This window comes from Balaenoptera borealis, assembly GCF_965194805.1.
Source record: "Balaenoptera borealis genome assembly, chromosome: 8".
NCBI classification, from domain to species: Eukaryota; Metazoa; Chordata; class Mammalia; order Artiodactyla; family Balaenopteridae; genus Balaenoptera; species Balaenoptera borealis.
The window spans coordinates 51,860,798-51,888,233 of record NC_138865.1 but is presented as its reverse complement, the minus strand read 5'-3'; the positions used below and the strand labels follow the sequence as shown (position 1 = coordinate 51,888,233).

At 37.5% G+C, this 27,436-nt stretch overlaps 1 long non-coding RNA gene across 5 annotated transcripts in view; it reads right to left on the bottom strand.

Annotated features, from left to right (window-relative positions):
• LOC309632770 overlaps nucleotides 1-23,606 on the bottom strand; it is a 114,788-nt gene extending 91,182 nt beyond the window's left edge. For all 5 annotated transcript variants that reach the window (XR_014247050.1, XR_014247051.1, XR_014247052.1 and 2 more), the window contains exons 1-2: nucleotides 16,974-23,606; nucleotides 427-471 (exon numbers count right to left, since the gene is read on the bottom strand). This is a non-coding gene — a long non-coding RNA (uncharacterized lncRNA). The remainder of the gene's footprint in view (nucleotides 1-426; nucleotides 472-16,973) is intronic.
• Nucleotides 23,607-27,436: the final 3,830 nt, after the last annotated feature.

Here is a 27,436-nt window from a genome sequence, read left to right as displayed (position 1 = left end):
GGGCTATTTGGAGTCTCCTCCATGTGTGCACAGTTAAGTGGTTAGCCAAGGATTTGAAAAGAGTTTATATGGAGATTCTGGAGCTTTCTCTGTGGTTTCCCCCTTTCAGGGCTTTCTCTTCAATATCCAGTCACTTTGGCATCCCTGAATTCCTTCTCTGACTCCTCAAGTCAGAAAGCCACCCTGCACCACATGGAGTAAGAAATGTCCTCTGAAGAAAAGCTTTATAAAGCTCACCCAATGCAATTGCCTTCATTCAAGGGTTGAACCACTTCCATCTTGGACTCCTTTTGGCTGTTCTCAAGTATCTTCATGTAATTGTTGTTTTTTATACTGCTTCAAAGTTCATAATTGTTATCTGTGGGACGGTTAATACAGGTATTCAGCTATATCTAGAACTAGACTCTACTATTATAAAGCTCTTACCTTGTCACGTATTTCTTTAAAAAAACTTCAGTGGCTCTTCCTTGTCTGTAGAATAAAAACAGATTCATTAGACTGTTAGTCTAACAAATGCACGCTATTTAAAAATTTTTCCCCACAGCAGACCCCATATTCCAGCCAAACTGAACTGGTTTTCAAACATTCTGGTTCACTATGCTCCTTTACTCATACAATTCTTTAGAATAGCATTTCTCCTATATTTGCATGTCCAAATCCTGACTGTGTTTCAATATCTAACTCAAATGTCAACTCCTCCATGAAAGCTATCCTTACCTCTCCAGTTTGAAGTGACCTCATTTTCCACCAAACTGTCTTTTTATAGTTCATTCTTTCATTCATTTAATAAGTCACTCAGGTGTCAGAAGTCATAATGAGCACACAGGTTTAAAAGATGGATAAAACATAGTCCCTATCCAGGAGAAATCTCTGTTCCTATAGTGGCAGAGAAAGTCAAGTCAACAGGAAGGTGATAAGTGCTGCATGCAGAAGTTGCTGTGGGAAGCTTTGCAGTGCATCACAAAGCAGAGCTGAGAAACAGTATCTTAATAACTGGTGCACCTGCTTTGTGTGTGTGTGTGTGTGTGTGTGTGTGTTTTCTTCTGGTTGCACCGTGTGGCACGTGGAACTTCCCCGACCAGGGATCGAACCCGTGTCCCTTGCAGTGGAAGCGTGGAGTCCTAACCACTGGACTGCCAGGGAATTCCCTTGTGGGAAGCTTTGAAGAGGGAAGGCCAACTCAGTCTAGGGTATTAGGGACAGCTCCTTGAGTCAAGTAATCCTAGACCTAACTCTTGAACAATGAATTATCTAGATTAGATACATGGACCAGGAGAGGAGAAACATTCCTGAAAGAGAAAACTACAAATTTGCAGGCAGAGAAGTAGGCATGAATATTGTATGCTTAGGGAAATGCAAATTATTTATATAACTTGCAAAATGTGCATTATGCATGAGTGGAAAAAATCTGGAGTCATCCTTTTTTCTTCTTTTTTTTCATCCTCCACCTCAAATCCCTCTGAAAGTACATTATCTTCTCTTTAATTCCCATGTTACCATCTTAGTCCAAATCACCATCAACTTTCAATGGACATCTGAAATACCCTAGTAACTGGTTTTCCTGCTTCTATTCTTGTGCCCTTAAACATCAGTTTTCAATCCATTGCCTAAGTGACCTTTGGAACATGTAAACAAGATGATGTTGCTCCCCTGCACATAATCATTCAATAGCTGCCCACTGCACTAAAAACAGAGCCCAAACACCTTGCCATGACCTCCTCGACCTCCTTGACATATCACAAGCTATGGGCACTACCTACTACTCTGACCTAATTTTTACACTTTTCTCTGCCTTAACGTGCTTCAGAAGTACTTGGCCTTTTGCTCAATTCTCAAACTCTTCAAGAGTCCCTCTACCAGAGGACCTTGACATTTGCTATTCCCCCTGCCTAGAATGTTCCCCTCCTAATCTTTACAGTTGGCTCCTCCTTGTCTTTAAATTCTTAGGAAAAATATCATCCCCTCAGAGGGGCCTTCACCTCCTCAGTCACATCCTTGCTTTAAATTGTTCAGATCACTTGTGATTATCTCAAATTATTTTATTTGGTTATTTAATATCTCTCTGCCAGCAGACAACATGCTTTTTACAAGCAGGGATGTACTGTATATTCTTCAACCTGCTCTGTGTCCTGGGAGGCTGACTTCTAATAGCTGTATCAGCTGGGCTCTCCTGCCCTCCAGCTTCCAATTGAGTTCATTTAAGCAGAGATCAGAGGGCAGGAGGAAAGGCTTAGTGGTAGCTGTGTTTTTCTACCAAAGGTCATAGCTTTTCAGGCAGTCCTCTCCTACAGCTCTTGGATTCATCACTATTTCCTCTCTCTGATGATTTAGGCCTATAGGTGATACATTTTGGCTACTTGGCTTCTCTTCTTAGCTGTTGCTAGACTCAGGATGCTTGTTTCCCCTAATGCTGTCCACATCCTTTACAAATAGACCCTTCATTAAACTCTTTAATTATCTGTTTCAAGTATGCCATCTATTTCTTTCTGGGACCTTGAATTTTGTTCTCTAAGGTATTGCTAGTATCTAACACAGAGTCTGGTACAGGTAATGATCAACACCTGTTTGTTGCATGGATGAATGATTGGACTCTTGTTCTGTAATCAGAATCTATTAAGCTGTAAGCTCCCTTAATATTTTAAAACGAGGATTCTATTTTTAAAACTTCTTGAAGAACTAAACTTCTTGAGAGCATAGCCTGTGTTTCATTTTAAATCTAAGCCTAAGATATGGTGAAAATGGGCATCTATTTTTTTCCTTTTTTTAAAAAAATATTTTTCTACTTCTTATACTTTATTTTAAAATTTTATTTGTTTTTTTATTATTTTTATTTTTTGGCTGCGTTGGGTCTTTGTTGCTGCATGAGGGCTTTCTCTAGTTGCTGCGAGCTGGGGCTACTCTTCGTTGTGGTGCGTGGCTTCTCTTGTTGCGGAGCACGGGCTCTAGGCACGTGGGCTTCAGTAGTTGTGGCATGCGAGCTCAGTAGCTGTGGCTTGCGGGCTCTAGAGCACAGGCTCAGTAGTTGTCGTGCACGGGCTTAGGTGCTCTGCGGCATGTGGGATCTTCCCGGACCAGGGCTTGAACCCGTGTCTCCTGAATTGGCAGGCGGACTCTTAATCACTGCGCCACTAAGGAAGTCCCAATATTTTTTTCTTTAAAGAAGTAATTGTATGTTTGGTTTTTGGAAATACAACGCATTGTTTTTTGTTTTTTGAAATTTAATAGCTACTCTTTTTATTTATTTATTTATTTTTAGCTGTGTTACGTCTTCGTTTTCGTGCGAGGGCTTTCTCTAGTTGCGGCAAGCGGGGGCCACTCTTCACTCTTCATCGCGGTGCGCGGGCCTCTCACTAACGCGGCCCCTCCCCACAGGCTCCAGACGCGCAGGCTCAGCAGTTGTGGCTCACGGGCCCAGTTGCTCCGCGGCATGTGGGATCTTCCCAGACCAGGGCTCGAACCCGTGTCCCCCGCACTAGCAGGCAGACTCTCAACCACTGCGCCACCAGGGAAGCCCCCATTGTTTTTATTATATGCTATTTCCTGGAATATAAATCATGGAATATACCATAAACAACATCTACTTTTACAGATGAAGAAACTGAGGACCAGACCTGAAGAGTGATTGTTCAAGGATACTATGGTACTGCAACCAGTTTTTCCTTTCAGGTTTTTGTTCTCTTGATGATACTAGATTGTTTCATCAAATATTAAGTGAATCCTCAAGTCAGACTTATCCCAGATCACCTGACCCTTATTAACCATCTTTTTTTTTCAGCTGCACAAACTTGCCCTTTCATTCTGGTAACCAAAGCTCTTATAATTCAGAAAAGATTTGGGCACTACCTTGCCACTGAGTTCAGTCTTTCACCAAACATCCTTCTACAGAGGCCCAGTTAAACTCTGGATAGTACTAAGTATTCTCTCCTAGGTGCTCTGGCCTAGATGGTGAAAGCTGTGGCAATTTACCCACAGCTCCTGCTCCTTCAGATCACTTGCCAGGTGACTCCCCCATCCTGCCTTCTGCAGGGTCAGCCCTCCCCTGATGTCCAGCTCTCTCAGTTGACCCTATAAGTTTATATAGATATATATGGTATAGGTAGATGCAGGAATAATCCACATAGGATCTTCTTCATTCTAATTAATTGGCTATGTGTATTATTATGACCTGCTTGTGGGCAAGGACTGAATGTTAAATGCTTTGACTCATTAGAACCTAGCAGAGTGCTTCAATTCTTAGTAATCATTTAATTCTATTGAATGAAGAAGGAAATTCTTCAAATCATGAACTTTAAACCAACATCATTAAAGTTGTAATGATAAGCTAGCTCATTCTAGGCATGTTCTGGATTGTGAAACTAAAGGAGTAATTTAAAAACTTGGAATAAATACAATAAAATTACACATTATGGTTACAATGATGTATGTATATCTACATAGGGGCAAGAACAAAAAAATAAAATAGGCAGTTTTAGTGTAGTAAAGTTAATGAATAATTTTCATTTCTTTTGCTTTTTTAAAAAAATTATTTTTAAAGGCTTTGTGAAGTGAATACAAGGTTGGAGGAAGAAAACTTGGAAGAAAATGATAGGTGAGTAACGACAATGATAAAGAGCTGTGATAAAGAGAGTTAGAAATCAAGTGGTTTCTGGTTACAGAATTTCAGAAGAGCCTTGTGTGAGGAGGTTGATCTATGAAGGATGATGACCATCTCCGTTAGGGACCAGACAGGAGGCAACAGGCTTAGGTTACAGCATGAGGGATTTAGATAAGAGAAAAGGAAAAATTTTCAGACAGTGAGATTTGATAGACACTGGAATGTGTAACTGGGGAGGCTTGTGGAATTTCCTTCTCTAGAGGTTTTTTAAAAATAGAACAGCATCTCATCTGCTCAAAGGATGGACTCTATTTGACCTTTCAGAGTATCCACTGAACCCAGAAGGTACACACACCTTAGAGAAGAAAGTAGGCTTGAATGGTCCTAGGTAGCTTGTGAAATAAAAATGGGGTGAATAAATTTCATGTTTAATTTGATCTATATATATCATATATGTAAATTATGATGGTTATAGTTCTTCCTTTTCCTTTCAGTTGAATATTTTCATTTTTAAGGCCTGGCGTTTAGGGTTTAAGTAAAAATATTGCAGGGAGGGAAGAAGGAAACTATCTTACTTTAGAGCCTATTTTTATAGGAACATAGGTAAGGAGAAAAAAACATTTTGGATAGTCTGATTTTGATTTCACTTCCTAGTCTAAATAAATTTTTTAAAAAACATTGACCTTTCTGGTGGCTTTAATATTTTTTAGGGTAAAAATTTTAAAAATTAACTTAGATCTGTATGTTTCTTTAAGTGTTTTTGGCAGAACTGGTATTCCAAACTGGAAGAGGTTCTCTGTATTTAATTTCCTCTCCGGAAGTTTACCTTCAGAAGTCCAAGTGTGAGGTCAAGCCTTGGGTTGCCGGAAATGGTAATGTCCTTTACTGTCTGAGCACCCAGACAGCACTTAATGAAACATCCTACTTTGTGGACATTGGTAAGGATTAAAATGCTTTAACTATTTCCTCTTATTTTGTGATTTGTGATTTCTATATGCAGTCTTGTAAGACTCAAATAAAATTATATGTAAGAGCTGTGTTCTCTGTATTCAGCTATAACTGCAGATTTCCAGTTATAGGTGGCATCCCTCTTTTCCTTCCTAAAACCAAAACGTATTACGGGTCAAAAGGGATGTAAATTGTATTCATTATCTACCTCAAGCAAAAACAATTCCAGGGTATTCTAAACTTGATTTCTTTCTAACTCTGTTTTGTTGACCTGAGGGCATTTACAGGTTAAAGCAGTGAATCATAATTTCTCATATTCGTAGAGCTCTTCATATTTGTCAAAGTGCTTACTCAGCTAATATCTAATTTGATCTTAATAAGAACCTCATGAATGTCATGATCTTATAGATGAGAAGATAGAATCTCAATAAGGAGATGTAACTTGCCCAAGATCACAAAACTTGCAAATGCAGAGTCAAAATACTTCTGATTTCAACATCTGTGTCTCTTCCACTGTATCAGGCTATGCTGTCTGTGAAAAATCTTTGCTTTCCTGGTGTTTTATTTTTTTCACCATTGATGAGATCTTTGCCTCTGATTCATTCTGAACCAAAATTATACTGAGACCATTACACTAATGTTATTATTACCAAATAGAAAAATGTGCTATCATTCTTGTGGAATAAAACACCAAAGGTTTAAAAAATTTTTGCCATTCCACATATTAAGTCATGTAAATTCTGATAGGACACTCCATAAGGAGATTACAACCTATTCTAATTCATACTAGCTATTGATTATTAAGCAGCATTTTGTTTTTATTACAAAACTTACTTTAAGTATTCAGTCAGTCTCTGACAATGTTGAACACAACTTCTACATCCCCAGCTCTCTGTCCTGGGTGTCTTTAGGGTACAGTGGCTTTATTTCCTTCTCTAACATTTCGGAAGTTTGTTTAATACTGACTCAGAGGAAGCATTCTAGCTGAGTCCTCACATGGTCTTGTTTACAGCTCCGGAGTGCACATAATAGATAAGCTACTGATTTCCACAAGACCCCCCGCACTTCCTGGGTGTGTGGGTGTGTGTGCTTGCGCCTGTGAATTAAGATTGTGCAATCTCCCTGCTTAGCTGCATCAAGTTGCAAAGTCATTTCACATCTCTTAAACATTTCTCTAGCAAGCCTAATTTCATAACCCCAAAACCATTGTATTCCATAGGAGGTGTGTTGGTAACTAGTAATTAACACTGAAAAGCCCATGAGTTTATAACAAGATCAAACCTGAAATTGAGGCAAGGAGTAGAGAAATTTGCCTAAGGAAATATTGTGAAATAAAGCTGCAAATGGCCATAGATGAACACTGTTCCATCTGCAGGATTTCTTTCCTTGATCATAATTATAACTGCCACTTGTCTAGTTACATGGCAAGAACTTTGTTAGGTCAGCATCATCTTATCTGATTCTAATGGTAGCCCTGAAAGATAAATATGGCTAAAGGAATTTTGTAGAAGACAACCAGATAATTCAAATAATGTGTTCTGTGTTGCCCTGATCTCTCTTTGGTTCCTTTTTGATGTTACTCTGCATGAAATTTAATTGTAGGTTACATAAGGTATAGTAGAATTTATTAGAAGAACTCCCTCTGTATATTAAGGGGGTTTGGGCTAAAGGTGTTTGGAGGGTGATGATAGTGGGCTGAGGATGGCTCCATTAAACTCTTGAATATTTCAGGGAAAGTGGATCTAAGGCAGAAATGTCACATAGACCTCAGATCATTCTTACCTGGAGATAGAGAATGTGTGCATGAATGTGTATGTAATCTGTCTTGGGCATAGTACTGAAATGATTAAATCCATCATGAACAAGAACTGAACATTAAAAATCCAGAAGCAGATTTTCTTTAACCAACTCTTTGCATCAACACCGAGCAACATTTATTATCTCAAGATTGTGCTTACCAAATTTAGGCATTCTTTGTAACTCAGTTTTTAAAAGCCATCATAATTTCTTCCCTTTGTTTTCTCTTTCCAGCTGCTGCTGCTTCTGAATTATGAGGCTTGCCATGCATCACTTCTGCAGTGGATAGCTTTATTTTTGCAAAGTGTATGGAATGAAGTTTGCGGGGATGTAGACTGCAGGCACTGAAAGACCTAAATGAATGTGTAAGAATGACCACAAGGCACCAGACGTGGGTGTATTTATCCGTTTGTCTCATTACTAAGAGGTTTTAGTTCCAAAAAATATCCGGAAGGATTTAGTTTTGGGGAAGTGGGGAGGGAGAAGGAGTGGAATAAGATTTTTGAATTTTTAAACAATTTATTTGAGCTCCCTATTGATATATTCTATTTTCTTTGCATCAGAATCAGAATTTCTTAAGGGACACTTAAAGATTTTCACACCAGTGTCCACAGGCATTGGAAAGTTGATTTTGAAATTTATTTAGTGTGTTAATAAAAAGGCATTTTCTTTCAAAGGAAACTGGAAATTGCAATGTTTAAATATTAGTTATTAAAACAGCAATTAAGACTTTTTGTGGCCAAGAAATACACTTGTCTTGGTGGCACATGCTTTGCTCCACTTTCAAGCTAATTGTGTTTATGTAGTTCTAGCTGATGTTCTACTTGTCAAAGAGGTCATGTAGTTTCATTGATAGAGGATATATGATAGAGGATATATACTCTCTTTGCAGAGCCAGAATAGGACAGTGGTGAAGCTATTCAGTTCTGGAGTCAGACTGCTTGGGTTAAAATCCAAGCTCTGTCTCTATCAAATTTTGTGACCTTGGCAAGTTAGTTAACCTCTCTGTGCCTCTGTTTATTTATTTGTAAAACAGGGATGATAATAATATGACCTATCTTGTGGGGTTATTTTGAAGATTAAAATGAAAGAATCATGACAAGCACTTGACACGTAGTAAGAGATCAATATACGTAATTCTTCAAAATTTACATGTAGTCATATTCACCTCTTTCTGGTGTACAGTTCTATGAGTTTTAATACATGCATAGATTATTATAATCACTAACACACCAACACAATAGGATACAGACTAATTTCAACACCCCAAAGAATTCCCTTACGCTGTCTCTTTCTGGTCAGACACTAGTGCCACTCCCCTCCCTCCCCCAGATCCTAGCCCCTGGCTACCACTGATGTGTTTTCTGTCCCTATGGTTTTGCCCTTTTTCAGAATGTCATATAAATGGGATCATACTGTATGTGATCCCATACAGTATGGGATCCCTTTTGAGACTGACACCTTTTACTTAGCATAATGCCTTTGTGGTACAACCTGATTTATATAGAATCTTATCTGAAGAGCTGACTTCATGGAAAAGGGATTGGGTGAGAGTTTTTTTTTAAGGATCATTAAAGGGAAGAAAAGCTCAGATTAATATTATCCAAAAGGAGAGTTTGTCTTAGCATGAGAAAGGAAATTTTCAGAGTTATCAAAATATCTAAATAGGATGCATCTTCAAGAGGAAGTTATTTCCCTGTCATTAAGGGTCTAGAGACATAAGCTGAAAAGCCACTTGGAAGGCAAGGTGTAGAAAGATATGAGTCAAATATAAATTAACTGAGAGAAAAGTGTGTTTCTGTATGGAGGCTTGGAGTGGGGCAAGGTGTTGGAAGGTCACAAATAATCCCAAATAATCTGTAAACGTAGTCATATTAGCTCTGTATCATGTGTGCAAATTAACTATTGTTGAATGCAGAGGGGACTTGGGCCCTAATCACCTCCATGGCTGTATAACTGGACAGGCTAGCCAGCTGCTATTATAAAATAGAGGAGTAGCCTTAACCAGAATTGGTAGAGAGAGCACAGTGGGGTGGGGAGATAGCAAGATTGAAGGAAGGGAAGGAGTTGTGGTGGAGGCTGAGCAGACAAAGCTGCAACTGGCGGGGCTGGAGTTGTAGGTCAATGCACTGCATATGTGGTCCCAGGGGCAGCAATTATCATCATATTCTACAACTATCATGTGTCTTCTCCTAACTTACACACACACACACACATATTTATGCACACACATAATATATTATGTGTGTGAATGTATGTTTTTAACTTGATCTATCTTTATTTTGCAAATCAGGTAACTTGCTCCCAGAAAATGGAAAGTCTACCATATCAGCTACGATTTCCTGCAAATCAGGTAACTTGCTCCTAGAAAATGGAAAGTCTACCATATCAGCTACGTTTTTCTGCAAATCAGGTAACTTGCTCCTAGAAAATGGAAAGTCTACCACATCAGCTAAGATTTTCTGGGCATACACTAGGGCAATTTATATGCTATTTAATTTAATCCTTGAGTCAATAGCCTGTGGGAGAAATTACTTTTTCCATTTGATAGATGAGGAGATTGAGGTTCTGAGAGGTGAAGTGACTGTACCCAGAGAAACAGAGATAGTGAATAAAGGCAGAGCCAGATTTTGTTGTGTCTGTTTATCTTTAAGGTCTAGGCCTTTGCCTTTGCTGGGCTTTTGCCTTTACTCTGCTTTCACATGATGATGAGAATGGTTGGATTTGGAGACTTTCTATTTGAAAATCCATGACCCAATTTTAAATATGAGGGAACAAAATATCTTATATCATAAAGTGTATTCTATAATGATACTTTCTCTTTGTATGTTTGTTGTTATTATTATTAGTGGTGACGATACCTTACAACCACAGTTACCAACTGAACTTAGCAAGAAGTTTAGGAAAGGAACACTAAGCTGTGGAAAAATCTTATAATCAGAAGACCTAAGTTAAAATTTCAGTTCTGTTCTTTATAGCTGCCTGATCTCTCTAAGCTTTGTGTTTGTTGGTGAATTTAAAGTGATAATACCAACTTCCCAGGGTTACTGTATGATTTAAATGAGAAAACGTATGGGTAAATGCTTAGCTATGCTTATCACATGGTAAGCATTTAATAGGAGTTTGAGAAATTAGATGAAAATATAATTAAGAAGGACTTTTAATTTCAAGATGTAAGCATAAGAATATAGGATATGGGAGGTTGATTCAAGATGGCGGAGTAGAAGGGTGTGCGCTCACTCCCTCTTACAAGAGCACCGGAACCACAACTAACTGCTGAACAATCATTGAAAGGAAGACACTGGAACTCACCAAAAAAGATACCCCACATCCAAAGACAAAGGAGAAGCTGCAACAAGACGATATTCAAGAACATGGAAGATATACTGCCTTCTACATAATTTGCAATCGAAGACAGAAAAAAAAAGACATAAGCCTTGTGGCTGACAGGGTCTTGGTGCTCCAGCCGGGTGTCAGGCCTGTGCCTCTAAGGTGGGAGAGCCGAGTTCAGGACATTGGTACACCAGAGACATCCCGGCTCCACATAATATCAAACGGCGAAAGCTCTCCCAGAGCTCTCCATCTCAACACTAAGACCCAGCTCCACTCAACAACCAGCAAGCTACAGTGCTGGACACCCTATGCCAAACAACTACCAAGACAGGAACACAACCCCACCGATTAGCAGAGAGGCTGCCTAAAATCATAATAAGGTCACAGACAACCCAAAACACACCAATGGACGCTGTCCTTCCTGCCAGAAAGACAAGATCCAGCCTCATCCTCCAGAACACAGGCACCAGTTCCCTCCACCAGGAAGCCTACACAACCCACTGAACCAACCTTAGCCACTGGGGGCAGACACCAAGAACAATGGGAACTATGAAACTGCAGCCTACGAAAAGGAGACCTCAAACACAGTAAGTTAAGCAAAATGAGAAGACAGAGAAATACACAGCAGATGAAGGAGCAAGGTAAAAACCCACCAAACCAAACAAATGAAGAGGAAATAGGCAGTCTACCTGAAAACAAATTCAGAATAATGATAGTAAAGATGATCCAAACTCTTGGAAAGAGAATGGAGAAAATACAAGAAACGCTTAACAAGGACCTAGAAGAACTAAAGCGCAAACAAACAATGATGAACAACACAATAAATGAAATTTAAAATTCTCTAGAAGGAATCAATAGCAGAATAACTGAGGTAGAAGAACGGATAAGTGACCTGGAAGATAAAATAGTGGAAATAACTACCACAGAGGAGAATAAAGAAAAAAGAATGAAAAGAACTGTTGACAGTCTTAGAGACCTCTGGGACAACATTAAATGCACAAATATTCGAATTATAGGGGTCCCAGAAGAAGAAGAGAAAAAGAAAGGGACTGAGAAAATATTTGAAGAGATTATAGTTGAAAACTTCCCTAATATGGGAAAGGAAATAGTCAATCAAGTCCAGGAAGCACAGAGAGTCCCATACAGGATAAATCCAAGAAGAAATATGCCAAAACACATATTAATTGAACTATCAAAAATTAAATACAAAGAAAAAATATTAAAAGCAGCAAGAGAAAAACAACAAATAACATACAAGGGAATCCCCATAAGGTTAACAGCTGATCTTTCAGCAGAAACTCTGCAAGCCACAAGGGAGTGGCAGGACATATTTAAGTGATGAAAGGGAAAAGCCTACAACCAAGATTACTCTCCCCAGCAAGGATCACATTAAGATTTGATGGAGAAATTAAAACCTTTACAGACAAGCAAAAGCTAAGAGAATTCAGCACCACCAAACCAGCTTTACAACAAATGCTAAAGGAACTTCTCTAGGCAGGAAACACAAGAGAAGGAAAACACCTACAATAACAAACCCAAAACAATTAAGAAAATGGTAATAGGAACATACATATCGATAATTACCTTAAATGTAAATGGATTAAAAGCTCCCACTAAAAGACATAGACTGGCTGAATGGATACAAAAACAAGACCTGTATATATGCTGTCTACAAGAGATCCACTTCAGACCTAGGGACACATACAGACTGAAAGTGAGGGGATGGAAAAAGATATTCCATGCGAATGAAAATCAAAAGAAAGCTGGAGTAGCAATTCTCATATCAGACAAAATAGACTTTAAAATAAAGACTATTACAAGAGACAATGAAGGACACTACGTAATGATCAAGGGATCAATCCAAGAAGAAGTATAACAATTGTAAATATTTATGCACCGAACATAGGAACACCTCAATACATAAGGCAAATGCTAACAGCCATAAAAGGGGAAATTGACAGTAACACAATCATAGTAGGGGACTTTAACACCCCACTTTCACCAATGGACAGATCATCCAAAATGAAAATAAATAAGGAAACACAAGCTTTAAATGATACATTAAACAAGATGGACGTCACTGATATTTATAGGACATTACACCCAAAAACAACAGAATACACTTTCTTCTCAAGTGCTCATGGAACATTCTCCAGGATAGATCATATCTTGGGTCACAAATCAAGCCTTGGTAAATTTAAGAAAATTGAAACAGTATCAAGTATCTTTTCCGACCACAAGGCTATAAGACTAGATATCAATTATAGGAAAAAATCTGTAAAAAATACAAACACATGGAGGCTAAACAATACAATACTTAATAACCAAGAGATCACTGAAGAAATCAAAAAGGAAATCAAAAAATACCTAGAAACAAATGACAATGAAAACATGATGACCCCAAACCTATGGGATGCAGCAAAAGCAGTTCTAAGAGGGAAGATTATAGCAATACAATCCTACCTCAAGAAACAAGAAACATCTCAAATAAACAACCTAACATTACACCTAAAGCAATTAGAGAAAGAAGAACAAAAAACTCCCAAAGTTAGCAGAAGGAAAGAAATCATAAAGATCAGATCAGAAATATATGAAAAAGAAATGAAGGAAACAATAGCAAAGATCAATAAAACTAAAATCTGGTTCTTTGAGACGATAAACTTAACTGATAAACCATTAGCCAGACTCATCAAGAAAAAGAGGGAGAGGACTCAAATCAACAGAATTAGAAATGAAAAAGCAGAAGTAACAACTGACACTGCAGAAATACAAAGGATCGTGAGAGATTACTACAAGCAACTATATGCCAATAAAATGGACAACCTTGAAGAAACGGACGAATTCTTAGAAATGCACAACCTTCCGAGACTGAACCAGGAAGAAATAGAAAATATAAACAGACCAATCACAAGCACTGAAATTGAGACTGTGATTAAAAATCTTCCAACAAACAAAAGCCCAGGACCAGATGGTTTCACAGGCAAATTCTATCAAACATTTAGAGAAGAGCTAACACCTATCCTTCTCAAACTCTTCCAAAATATAACAGAGGGAGGAGCACTCCCAAACTCATTCTATGAGGCCACCATCACCCTGATACCAAAACCAGACAAAGATGTCACAAAGAAAGAAAACTACAGGCCAATATCACTGATGAACATAGATGCAAAAATCCTCAACAAAATACTAGCAAACAGAATCCAACAGCACATTAAAAGGATCATACACCATGATCAAGTGGGCTTTATCCCAGGAATGCAAGGATTCTTCAATATATGCAAATCAATCAATGTGATACACCATATTAACAAACTGAAGGAGAAAAACCATATGATCATCTCAATAGATGCAGAGAAAGCTTTCAACAAAATTCAACACCCATTTATGATAAAAACACTCCAGAAAGTAGGCATAGAGGGAACTTACCTCAACATAATAAAGGCCATATATGACAAACCCACAGCCAACATTGTTCTCAATAGTGAAAAACTGAAACCATTTCCACTAAGATCAGGAACAAGACAAGGTTGTCCACTCTCACCACTATTATTCAACATAGTTTTGGAAGTTTTAGTCACAGCAATCAGAGAAGAAAAAGAAATAAAAGGAATCCAAATGGGAAAAGAAGAAGTAAAGCTATCACTGTTTGCAGATGACATGACACTATTCATAGGGAATCCTAAAGATGCTACCGGAAAACTACTAGAGCTAAGCAATGAATTTGGTACCATAGCAGGATACAAAATTAATGCACATTAATTTGCATTCCTGTACACTGATGATGAAAAATCTGAAAGAGAAATTAAGGAAACACTCCCATTTACCATTGCAACAAAAAGAATAAAATACCTAGGAATAAACCTACCTGGGGAGACCAAAGACCTGTAGGCAGAAAACTGTAAGACACTGATGAAAGAAACTAAAGATGATACAAACAAATGGAGAGATATACCATGTTCTTGGATTGGAAGAACTAACATTATGAAAATGACTATACTCCCTAAAGCAATCTAGAGATTCAATGCAATCCTTATCAAACTACCAATGGCATTTTTCACAGACCTAGAACCAAAAATTTCACAATTTGTATGGAAACACAAAAGACCCCGAAGAGCCAAAGCAATCTTGAGAAAGAAAAATGGAGCTGGAGGAATCAGGCTCCTGGACTTCAGACTATACTACAAAGCTACAGTAATCAAGAGAGTATGGTACTGGCGCAAAAACAGAAATATAGATCAATGGAACAGGATAGAAAGCCCAGAGATAAACCCACACACATATGATCACCTTATTTTTGATAAAGGAGGCAAGAATATACAATGGAGAAAAGACAGGCTCTTCAATAAGTGGTGCTGGGAAAACTGGACAGCTACATGTAAAAGAATGAAGTTAGAACACTCCCTAACACCATACACAAAAATAAACTCAAAATGGATTAAAGACCTAAATGTAAGGCCAGACACTATCAAACTCTTAGAGGAAAACATAGGCAGAACACTCTATGACATAAATCATAGCAAGATCCTTTTTGACCCACCTCCTAGAGAAATGGAAATAAAAACAAAAATGAACAAACGGGACCTAATGAAACTTGAAACCTTTTGCACAGCAAAGGAAACCATAAACAAGACGAAAAGACAACCCTCAGAATGGGAGAAAATATTTGCAATGAAGTAACTGACAAAGGATTAATCTCCAAAATTTACAAGCAGCTCATGCAGCTCAATATCAAAAAAACAAAGAACCCAATCCAAAAATGGGCAGAAGACCTAAGTAGACATTTCTCCAAAGAAGATATACAGATTGCCAACAAACACATGAAAGAATGCTCAACATCATTAATCATTAGAGAAATGCAAATCAAAACTACAATGAGATATTATCTCACACCGGTCAGAATGGCCATCATCACAATATCTACAAACAATAAAGGCTGGAGAGGGTGTGGAGAAAAGGGAACCCTCTTGCACTGTTGGTGGGAATGTAAATTGATACAGCCACTATGGAGAACAGTATGGAGGTTCCTTAAAAAACTAAAAATAGAACTACCATACGACCCAGCAATTCCACCGCTGGGCATATACCCTGAGAAAACCATAATTCAGAAAGAGTCACGTGCCACAATGTTCATTGCAGCTCTATTTACAATAGCCAGGACATGGAAGCAACCTAAGTGTCCATCGACAGATGACTGGATAAAGAAGATGGCACATATATACAATGGAATATTACTCAGCCATAAAAAGAAATGAAATTGAGTTATTTGTAGTGAGGTGGATGGACCTAGAGTCTGTCATACAGAGTGAAGTAAGTAAGAAAAAGAAAAACAAATATCATATGCTAACACATATTTACGGAATCTGAAAAAAAAAAAAAAAAGGTTCTGAAGAACCTAGGGCAGAATAGGAATGAAGACACAGACGTAGAGAATGGACTTGAGGACATGGGGAGGGGGAAGGGTAAGCTGGGACGAAGTGAGAGAGTGGCATGGACTTATATATACTACCAAATGTAAAATGGATAGTGAGTGGGAAGCAGCTGCATAGCACAGGGAGATCAGCTTGGTGCTTTGTGACCACCTAGAGGGGTGGGATAGGGAGGGTGGGAGGGAGACACAAGAGGGAGGAGATATGGGGACATATGTATATGTATAGCTGATTCACTTTGTTATAAAGCAGAAACTAACACACCATTGTAAAGCAATTATACTCCAATAAAGATGATTTAAAAAAAGAATAAAGAATATGGTTTTATTTAGTTGGACTGTAGTCAATTTGGGGCTCTGGTCTATGCTTGGAGATTTTAGAGTAGAATACACATGACTATTTTGTTTATATTCAACTAAATCTTACGCATGTAAGTATGAATCTAGTTAGATCAACAAGGCATACACTGAATGAATTAAAGTATGGGATGGTATATAGATATCCAAGATAGTTCACACCTAAAGATATATAACCTTTACACCATTATTCTCTCCTTTTAATTGCATTCATATTGAGACTAATAAATCTCTCTGGAGATTTCATTACTAAAAGTGAAAAAAGCCAAGCTGGGCTGAGAAGTTATTTGTACCTGCTTTAGTTTAGTACATATTATTTTCACTTGAACCTCTTCTCTCTGATTTGAGAGAAATGCAAATATGAGCAGTCAAGAAATCTATGTTCCACTAGAATTCAACCGTCATAAAATTTGCTGGCTGTGGCTGCATTAGGCTGCATTATTCCATTTTAAGACTGGCATTTTTCACCTTTTTAGTAGCACTTTTTCTGCTATTTATTTGAAATTCAGTTCTACTCACCAAGGATATTTATTGAAAGCTTGCTCTTACTCGTGTTCCACATGCTGGAACTTGTTGACACAAGGGAGGAAGCCAGGCACACCAAGTGAGGACAGAAGTTTAGGAAGCCAGCTAGGAATCCGCCCCTGGCTGGGCAGAAGGGAAGAGAAGGCAGCGTGGGTAAAACTGAGGATTGATGATTATGAGAGCAGGGCTGTCAGCTGTACATAGCCGCAAAGTTGTTAACGCAGCAGGAGGGAGGGCAAGCGCTCCAAATTACTGATGGAAGCCTGGCTGCTTCCCCAAGCCCCAGCTGTTTCATCCCTCCTTGCTGCACTGAGGCACGGGTTGCGCGCTCCTCCATCTTTTTAAAGGCACAGATCACAGCTTCCGATACCAGAGAAGAGAAGAGAGTTTACACAGAGCTCACTTGTTGAAAGTATTTTTAAGGATCACTTAAAGCACAATATCTGTGCCCTATTTGTTCACAACTGCAGTGGGGATTTTTTTTTTCTCTTCTACTTAGAATTCCTCATTATGCAGGTGAAGCCAAGTTGGTAGTTGCCAAAGAGGCACAAAGTGATGAAGTTAGATTTTAGTCTATCCCATACTTCAGTCAAATTGACCATACAGAATTGAAATTAATTGCAAAATGTTTAATTCCATTAATGATGCAGAGCTCCCAAAAGCTAAGCAAAAGCTTTTGTGTGTGTGTGTTTTTTTTAACTCACCAGCTGGCAAGTTATATAATTTCCATCTGTATTAAAAGTGGACGTCTTGGGCTTCCCTGGTGGCGCAGTGGTTGGGAGTCCGCCTGCCAATGCAGGGCACACGGGTTCGTGCCCCGGTCCGGGAGGATCCCACATGCCGCGGAGCGGCTGGGCCCGTGAGCCACGGCTACTGAGCCTGCGCGTCTGGAGCCTGTGCTCCGCAACGGGAGAGGCCGCGGCGGTAAGAGGCCTGCGCACCGCGATGAAGAGTGGCCCCCGCTCGCCGCAACTGGAGAAAGCCCTCGCACGGAAACGAAGACCCAACACAGCAAAAATAATAAATAATAAAAGTGGACATCTTTACTGCAGAAATTACTGAAAAAGACATGTCAAATATCTTCAGCAACTTCCCAATGAAATCATTGTTACTTTTTTTTTAAAAAACAGTATTCTGGGCATTATCAACATTTAATTTAAAAAACACACTGTTTTTTATATTTTACAAGAATATCTCACCTACATGATATAGATTTTATTATGTTCATTTTGCAGCAGAGGAGACAGGATCAGAGAAGTTAAGGGCTTCGTCCAAGAACACACAGCCAGTAGATAAATAAAACCAGATTCTGAATCTCTGTACACTGACTCCAGAGTCTTTGCTCTCTTTTCTAGAGCACATAGACTTTGTGTAGATGCTAATAAAATGCTGGATGATATAGATGATACACTATATCTGATAAAAATTTACTGTCCCCATTATAATAATCTCTTGCCCTCTCCTTGTTTGTCTCATTTCCTATCCTAGTTTGTTTAACAAGTCTCTTCACTAGGTACAAAATCATAATAATAATGGTACAGGCACAAAATTCAACAGTAAGAGGGAGCCGTGTTATCAAGAAAGCCAGGAACATACAAGAGTACTATATGAAGAGATTTATTACGTGTCAGGGTATACTAAACCTGAAAAAAGAATTTTTTAATGAAAAAAAGAAATGATTGGCTTATTATTTGGTAAATAATAAAGATCCCAATTGACCCCATAAGCCATACACCAAGGTGAAATCTAGATAAATTAAAAAGAAAAAGAAAAAGAAAAAGCAAAGTCATTAAAAAAAACTATAAGAAAATGAATCTACCTCATCTTAGGAGAGGAGAAGAATTTTTAAGCATAAAGACAGTGAAAGAAAGCACAGACAAAAGTCTATAGATGTGATTACATAAAAATTTACTTCTGAAAATTCAAAACATAAACAAAATAAAAATCAAATAAATGAGAAATATTTGGCAGCAGATTAAGAAGAGCTGCTATTTTTCATATTAAAAAAAAGCCCTTACAAATCAAAGACAAAAATCACTGACTGCAATAAAAAAAATGAACAAAGGATATAACCAGACAATTCAGTGAAGAAGAAATATAAGTGAAAATTTTTAATTAAAAGATTTCAACCCATTTCTTAAGAAAAGCATTAACTAAAACAAGATACCCCTTATCTATCAAAATAGAATGAATGTTTCAAAATATATATTCAATTTTGGTGATGGTCTGGTGAGATGGACGCATACATATTGGTGGGGTTAATAAACTGGTGCAGACTTTCTGCAGAGCCCTTAATTTTTTTTTTTCTAAGAACCTCAAAGAAGTTCATGCCTTTGACCTCATAATTCTCTTTCTAGGAATATAGTCTGTGGTTTTAGTAAAAATGTCAAACAAAGATACACACACACACAGATTTTTACTTCAATATTTTAGGAAAATTTTTATTACGGAAAATGTTATACCAATATAAAAGTAGAGAAAATATTACAACGAATCTCTATGTACCATTATCCAGCTTCAACAATTAGTAATATTTTCCTAGTCTTGTTTCATCTGTTTCTGCTTTCTCTGTCTCTGTCCCTGTCTCTTTCTCTTTCTCTTTCTCCAGGAGTATTTTAAAGCAAATCCAAGGCATCTTACTTGCTCTGTAAATACTTCAGTATGATAAAAGCTTTAAGAAGTATCCAAAGGCTGTTATTAAGTCTAAGAGAATTGAATGGATTTATGTTCAAATTTCTTCATTGTCTCAAGAATGTTTTTCTCATAATTGTTTTGTTCACATTAGAATCCAAAAGAGGTCTGCACAATACATATGTTGATATTATGTCTTTCAAGTTTCTTCTAATGTATAACAGTTCCCCCCTTCTTTCCCCTTTATTTATTTGAGAAATAAACTAGGTCATCTGTCCTGTAGAATGTCCCACGTTCTCGATTTAGCTGATGTTTGCTTCATGGTTTCATTCATTTTTTTTTCTAGCCCTCTTATTTCCTGTAAACTTGTACTTAGGGTGAGGCTGATTAGAGTCAGGCTCATTTTTATTTTTTGGCAAGAGTACTGTATGTGTGGTGTTTTGTACTTCCTGCTGTATCATGCGCAAAATTTCTGGTTGCCCCACTTTTACTGATGCTAAGATCAATTTGTAGTTTCTGGTGAGCCTTTTTATCAAGTTCCCTTTTGACTTTTTACATAATTGCTAGTTATAACATTCATTAATGATAATTGCCTACATTATTTATTTCATTAGATTTTTTTAAATTGACATATAGTTGATTTACAATATTAGTTTCAGGTAGACAGCATAGTAATTCAGTATTTTATAGATTATATGCTATTAAAAATTAATACAAGATAATGGCTATAATTCCCTGCTATACAATATATTCTTATTGCTCATCTATTTTATATATAGTAGTTTGTGTCTTAATCCCATACCACTAGTTTGTCCCTCCCCCTTCCCTCTCCCCTTTGGTAACCACTAGTTTGTTTTGTAAAGATACATGCACCCCAATGTTCTTTAAAATTTACAAAATGGTATTTTTCTAATTCTGCTAATTCTTTTGCATTAATTAAACTGGAAATTTTCTATAAAGAAAAACCTTTCCTCTTCAACAATTTGGTTACCCTAAAATAATTCACGCGGGAAAGGCATGATACGTGCTTGATTCTTTCCCTTATTTATCAATTTTCAGAGTAATGTGTTAATGCTCTTGCTACCTCCATTCATTGATTTATAATGGTGCAATCTGGAAACAACATAAATGTCCAGCGGTAGAAGATACCCTGTGGTATATTTGTGCTATAAATATTGTGCAGCCTTTAAAAGAATGTTTAATAACATAGAAAAATATTTCAGATAAAATATTAAGTGAAAAAAGACACAGAAATGTGCATATGGTGTGATCCAAATATTATCTACAATACACGCATTGTAAAGTCCTGTCTCAGCCTCAGACATGATTACCATAGGACAGTGAGTTTTAGGGTCTTTAAATTTCTATATTTATTTTCCATAGACCTTCCTATGAAGTACATTACTTTTATCATTAAAAGAAAATGTAAATTTATTTAAAGGAAACGTCTCTGGATAAGTCATACTCAAAGAGAACTGTGGATGGTGATCTTAGCTCCAGCTTTGACTTCTATTGTAACTTTGGATCTTCTCTCCTACATCTAAATGAGTCTTTATGGTGCTAACCAAACAATTGTAGAGATTCTAAATGTGCTCAATTCTGTAGACTTGGAGACTTCTTTTTCTATTAAACATAACACTCTCTGTTGACTCACGTAATAAGTAGAATGAGGTCTATTAAACTGTCATGCTCAACTCAACTTGATCAGTTCAGAAGACAGCCAAACTAAATTTCCTGTTTTTGTTTCTTTCACATGGTGTGTGTGTGTGTGTGTCTGTTTTATCAACTGGTCCATTAGTCCATATCAGATGAACAAATGGACCACAATCTCAAGATTGCATTCCTTGTCAAGGCCTGTTTAACATACAAAATTTGTTTGTTGCTTAGTTTCAAGATGAGTGAAAGGGAACAAACACACTAGCTTTGATTTTGACAAGTTCTCAATGATCTCCAAGAAAGTATTTGATTCTACAGGGACCTCCCTGAGGCCTAGGTCCTACCTCTGTAAAATGGGGATCAGATGGTTTGACTCACAGGGTTGTTTCCAGCACAATGTATGTAAAACTCTTGGCACAATCCTCAGCGATTAGCAGGTCCTCAACAATGCTAGTTTGCTCTTCTCTCTTCCCAAAGAGAAAGGGAAGCAGTCTTTTCCCTTTTTACTATATTCTAATATTAGGAGTAGATTCGGGGGTCAGGCTATCTAGAGTCAAGTCCAGCTCCACTCTTGGCTTTGGGCAAGTGATATAAATGAAAGTTTTGTGCCTCAGTTTACTTATCTGAAAATATGGAAAGTAATAGTTCCTATTTATAGGCTGCTGTGCATATCAAATGAGTTAGTAAATGCAGAGTGCTTAGAACTTTTTCTTCACAGACTGGGAACTATATGGTGTAAACTATTATCTTTATTATCTGCCTAAAGGAATGGAATTTCCAAGCCCACAGTTCAAGGCATTTCCCCCTTGGATGATGCGTGAGATACACTGACCACTTCTTACTTTTTACTTCTCTTTTTCTAGGTCTTATATAGTTCTTCTTCCTTCCGTTGATATATTTAATACAGCCGCACAATCCAGATTTTACTTAATTAGGTCAAGGTTTCCTCCTGTGATTATAATTGATTAGAATTATGTGAGGTTTATCCCCTTTTCCTTGTCCCTTTTCCTCATCGTTGTTGTGATGGTAGTGGTGGTGGTGGTCACTGTCCCGGTGTGTGTGTGTGTGTGTCTGTGTGTCTGTGTGTTGTGGCCCTGAGGTATTGTGGTACAACCACCCTGATGGATTTTTATGTAGCTGCAACTTTCCACACATTCATTTTAGGACTAATCTTTTGTTGGGAAATTTCTACAGATTTTTGCTTTGTTATGGGACATTTTATTAGTATCTGTCTCAGAGGGTAAACATTGTACTATGCTTGGTGAGGGGTGGGAATGGAATAACCTAAGTTCTTCCAAACGTGTTGACAACAGAGGATTATTAGACAGGTTTAGGACAGGGTGTTATATAACTCAGACACAGGGAACAACCACATGGCCAAATTATTCAGGAATAGGACGACCTAAGCAGAGCACAGGGAGCACTAGATCCCAAATGGGAACATTATTCTCAGATTACAGGGACTGTATCAGGAAACATTTTCCATTCAAACTGAAGAATGTAACAATAGATCTAAAGTAGATGTACTATACCCTCTGTGGCAGTAACCTAAGAGATAATTTTTAAATGCGTTGCTAATGAGACCAAGATGTCTTTTCTATTTATTTATAGGTACCAGGGTGTTTTTCAAATAGCATCAAAGTGATCAGGGTGTGTACCCTAGGAAAACAGGACAGTAAGTATTGCATCACACCTACGGGAATGTCGTACTGTAGAAACAGATCGTGTTATGGAAAGGGAGTTTGGAGAAATGAGCACCAATGGCTAAAACCTTCTCACTAGGCAGCCAGCAGTTCTCAGCGCAGAAAGTAATCTGATCTGGCGAGTAGGCCCCAGTTGTCTGGGCAGAAATATCAGGTAAGGAATAGAACAATTCACTTAGATACTCTTCTGAAACTATTAAGAGCGTTTATTCCCAGCTGTTTTAATTCTGTGTTCACAAGGGAACAGACTGGGGCATCCTCTTTTCCACTGACTGTTCAAGCCCAAGAGTAGGAAGTGATTTGTGTAAATGCTTGATGCCAGTAACCTTGTTAGATGAACCTTCTGTCTGGGGCAGAAAACACAGGGCCTTGTGGGGGTTGGGAAGCCATTTGTGGGTTTTAAACAAGGAAGTGAGAGAAAATGTGGTGCTATTTATAGATTTATAAAATATGAAATCAGAAAAATTCCTCTACTTTAGCTATTTAAATTAAAAAGAGTCACTTGTTTTCCATTCATTAAAACTTTGGAAACACACCAAGATAGTATATTAGTCAGGGTTCTCCAGAGAAGCAGACCAATAGGATATATGTAAATAATATATATTTCATATTAGGATTATATATATATATATATATATATATATATATATATATATATATAAAATTTATATATTTAAATTTATATCTATTTAATTAAATATTTATATATTTAAATTTATATATATTTATATATGAATGGATTGGCTCTTATGGTTGTGAGGGGCAAGCCAGCAGGCTGGAAACTGAGATAAGAGTTGATGTTACATCTTTGAGTCTGAATTCCACAGAGTAGCAGTCTGGAGATTCAGGCAGGGTTTCTATGTTGCTGCCTTAGGAGAAGTCCTTTCTGTGCAGGAAACCTCAGTCCTTGCTCTTAAGGCCCTCAGCTGATTGGATGAAACTCACTCACATTAGGAGGGTAATCTGCTTTACTCAAGGTCTACTGATTAAACGTTAATCACACCTAAAAAGCAGCTTCACAGCAACATTTAGACCGGTGTTTGGCCAAAAAGCTGGGACAGGTTGACACATAAAATTAACCATTGAAGATAGTAAAGACTTACAATGTTACCCTTAGTTTAGAGATGAATTTATTAGCCCAGCAAAGTCAGTTGGCCATTTTGCTTTAGGCCTGCAATCAGTAAGAGAGAGGAACACTCTCCTTACCTGCTTCACACTTGGAAGGGGAGGCATAAGGTAGCAGGAGCATTTTATAGCCCCGTAGAAATCCAAGGTGATAAGTATCACTATTTGAACACTTCCCTTTTTGTCCTAATATCACACAAACCTTTTATTGACAACTTTGTGATAAGGGCTAATGCCCTTTAGCTTCATTATTGACATTGTGGAAACCTAATTGATGTTTTGTTAATTAACTGGAATTTTCCACCTTAAAATGAATGTCTCTACTTCTAATGAACAATATTTTCTTCTTAGGAGGAAATATTTACAAAATCCCAATGATTATGTTTGCAGAAGATGAAAAAGGATATTGGGATGGGTTCTGGAAGGTTTTTAATGATTTTGTTTGATGACATTAAAGGGAGAGTTTCCTTCCTACTTTCTTGGTTTAAAAGTCTTTCCCTGTACATTTTGGAGCCATGGTGATAAATACACCAACAACAGAGAAACATAGATATAGTCCCAAGCTCATTACATATCATCTACAGTTGACCAAAAACTTCTAGTTTCTTAGAAAAATCCACTCATTACTTAGTTACATAAAATTTAAAGGTCACTTTGTGATTAATTATTTGAAATAAAAATAGTCATAACAATTTCTAATAATCTTCCATAAATTTTCTTTTAAACTCTGACTCTAAAACTTATTTACATCAGGTTTTAATAAAACAAATATCACCAAGGGTGTTATCACTTGCTAGTGTCCAATGCTAATAAACATGAGTTTGAGTCCCAGGTGAGCCATGGGGGTTTTAAGGCCCAGGTTTTAGAATACATCCCAAGGTTTTAGACGGTATCTCTGAGCCTTTGAAATATATCTTAAGGGAACCTGGCAAGAGGAATGGGTAAATCGATATACACACATGCTCCTGTGAGAAAACATTTCCGAGTTGCAGGTTGTTGGAGTGTGGTGTTGGATAAATTATGTTATTGCCCTGTCAGGGATGGACGTGAAGGGCCAGGATCTTTCTGTCTGCATCTTATCTGTTTTTTAAACGAGATTTTGACTTTTTTAAAAAAACCAGCTAGCCAGGAATAAAGTTAACGCTGCGCATATCAAAGTAGACAATAAAGGTTGTTACTATTGTTTACTAGAATTTTAATATCTTTTCCCCTCCCTCACCTACATTACTCACAAATTCTAAAGGCTGAAAACTGAACTTTAACTAATTTGATTCATCATCTAATCCTGACTTTTATATGCAGGATTCATGTAAATGAATATTCTTCCTTTGTTAATGAGACCTAACCCATAATGGTCCCATTACAACACTATTGTGCGGTGAAATGGAAACTTCTTGTGAGTCTAAGATTTGCAGGAGAACCCCCTATGTGACAAGTACTGAGGACAAATATTCAAAGCAATCCCTTACCCACAAGGAGTTCATAATGTCATGGGGGACTGAGATAAAGGAACACTTGTAAAGCATTTTGATCAATGGTATAAAAGAGGTTTGCCCAGAACTGTGTTTCCTCCTACACCTTTTCTCCCATCACCCACATATAATTTGTCATGGACCCTGTTGTTTTTGCCAACTCAGCCTTCCTTACTCCTTCTCTTACAGGAACCCAACTTTCCCTGGTGAATCATGCCTCCCAATTATGACCTGTCATTTGAGGTATACAAAACTGTCATGCAAGGTGATTGGACTCTTTTAACCAAGGGGGCAAGTAGTAACACAAGATAGGTTAACTGACACTGTCTCTTAGGATTTTGAATCTTAGAGAGTGTCTTAAGGAAAGAAAATGGTTGGAGGCTTCATTCCCATGGTCATGTCCTGAAGAGATTATCCAACCTGCCTCGATGACAGGTCCTGCCTTCCCTGCCTTCTTTATCCTGCAAGAAGTTAGTTATCAAGTTTCCTTTGATTTTGTGAGCTACTTCATCCCATATCTTGCCAATAAACTCCTTTGAAATTGTGGTTTATGTTGTTTAAAACCAAAGAATTCCTGATATGGTATCATTTAATATGAACAGCTTTCTCTGGCCCTCGTTATTCTGCCCATACCTTTATCCTTTCCTCATATAAATTTCACTCTCTTTTCTGTCATTCTCTACATTTTCCTCTAGGGCATAGTGATTGCCATTTGAGGGAGATTCTTGGCCCAGTTGAGGCAGACCTGGATTTTCCCTTATTACATTAATCACAGTGGGTAGGAATTTGAAGAGCTATCATTTATTGAGAATCTACTGTACATATGTTACCTCATTTAATTATTACAGCAAGCCTATGTAATAGGTACTATAGTTCCTTATATTGATAGTTAAAGAAGCAGAGTTCAGACAAGGTAAGGAACTGGTCCAAGGTCACACAGCAGGAATATATCAGAGCTCCAGTTTGAACCCACATCTACCTGACTTCAAAACTCAGTCTTTCCTTGAGGCTTCTCTGCTACCCTCCTCTAAGACCACAACTTTGATAACTTGCACACATTACTTTAGCTTTGTGAATCTTGGTTTCCTTATCTATAAAATAGGAATATAAATACTGCGTTCCATAGTTGTGATTATTAAATGGGATAATGCACAAAAAGCCTTTAGCTTTTATAAGTGGTCAAAAAATGTGAGTGCTTTGTAGTTCAATTTCCAAATTTGATAGGTAAATCTGGATCTTGGAGACTATGGGAATTCAAAATCTCAGTTGAATCTGTCATTTCCAATTGTCCCTTAACGAACTTCTCACCAGGGTGTAGCTGTGGAAAAATTTTGAATTCTACTCTCTCCTTTTTTCTCTATCCTCACACCTTTCCAAACTCCTGGAAGAAATGCTAACAAACAATGAAATGCCTTATAGTATGACATCAATGGCAAGGACCGTTCATGAATTCAAACTCTGAGAAGTGGGCTGTAGTCTTCTACACACTTTCCTCTAAGATTACATATTTGCCTATTTGTGTTTCACATTTGTCAGTTTAATAAATATATTTTTTGATATAATACTTTAGAATACATCTAAATTTGTATGTCTAAGGTTTTGTAATTTTAGAGGTAATTTTTAGTTTGGCAGTTGAAAATAACAGCTCCTTTACCTCAAAGTGTTGCTGTGAGGATTAAATAAAATAATACATGATAATTGTTGTGCCTAGAACAGAGTAAGTAGTCAAGAACTGTTAGCTATGATTATTTTGACACATTTACATTTCCAGTATTTTGAACATAATTGATGCCTAGCAAATGTTTACTGAATTGAACAGAGTCATTAGGCCACAAGGAGGACACACTTCATGGAAGAGTGAGTAGCTGAA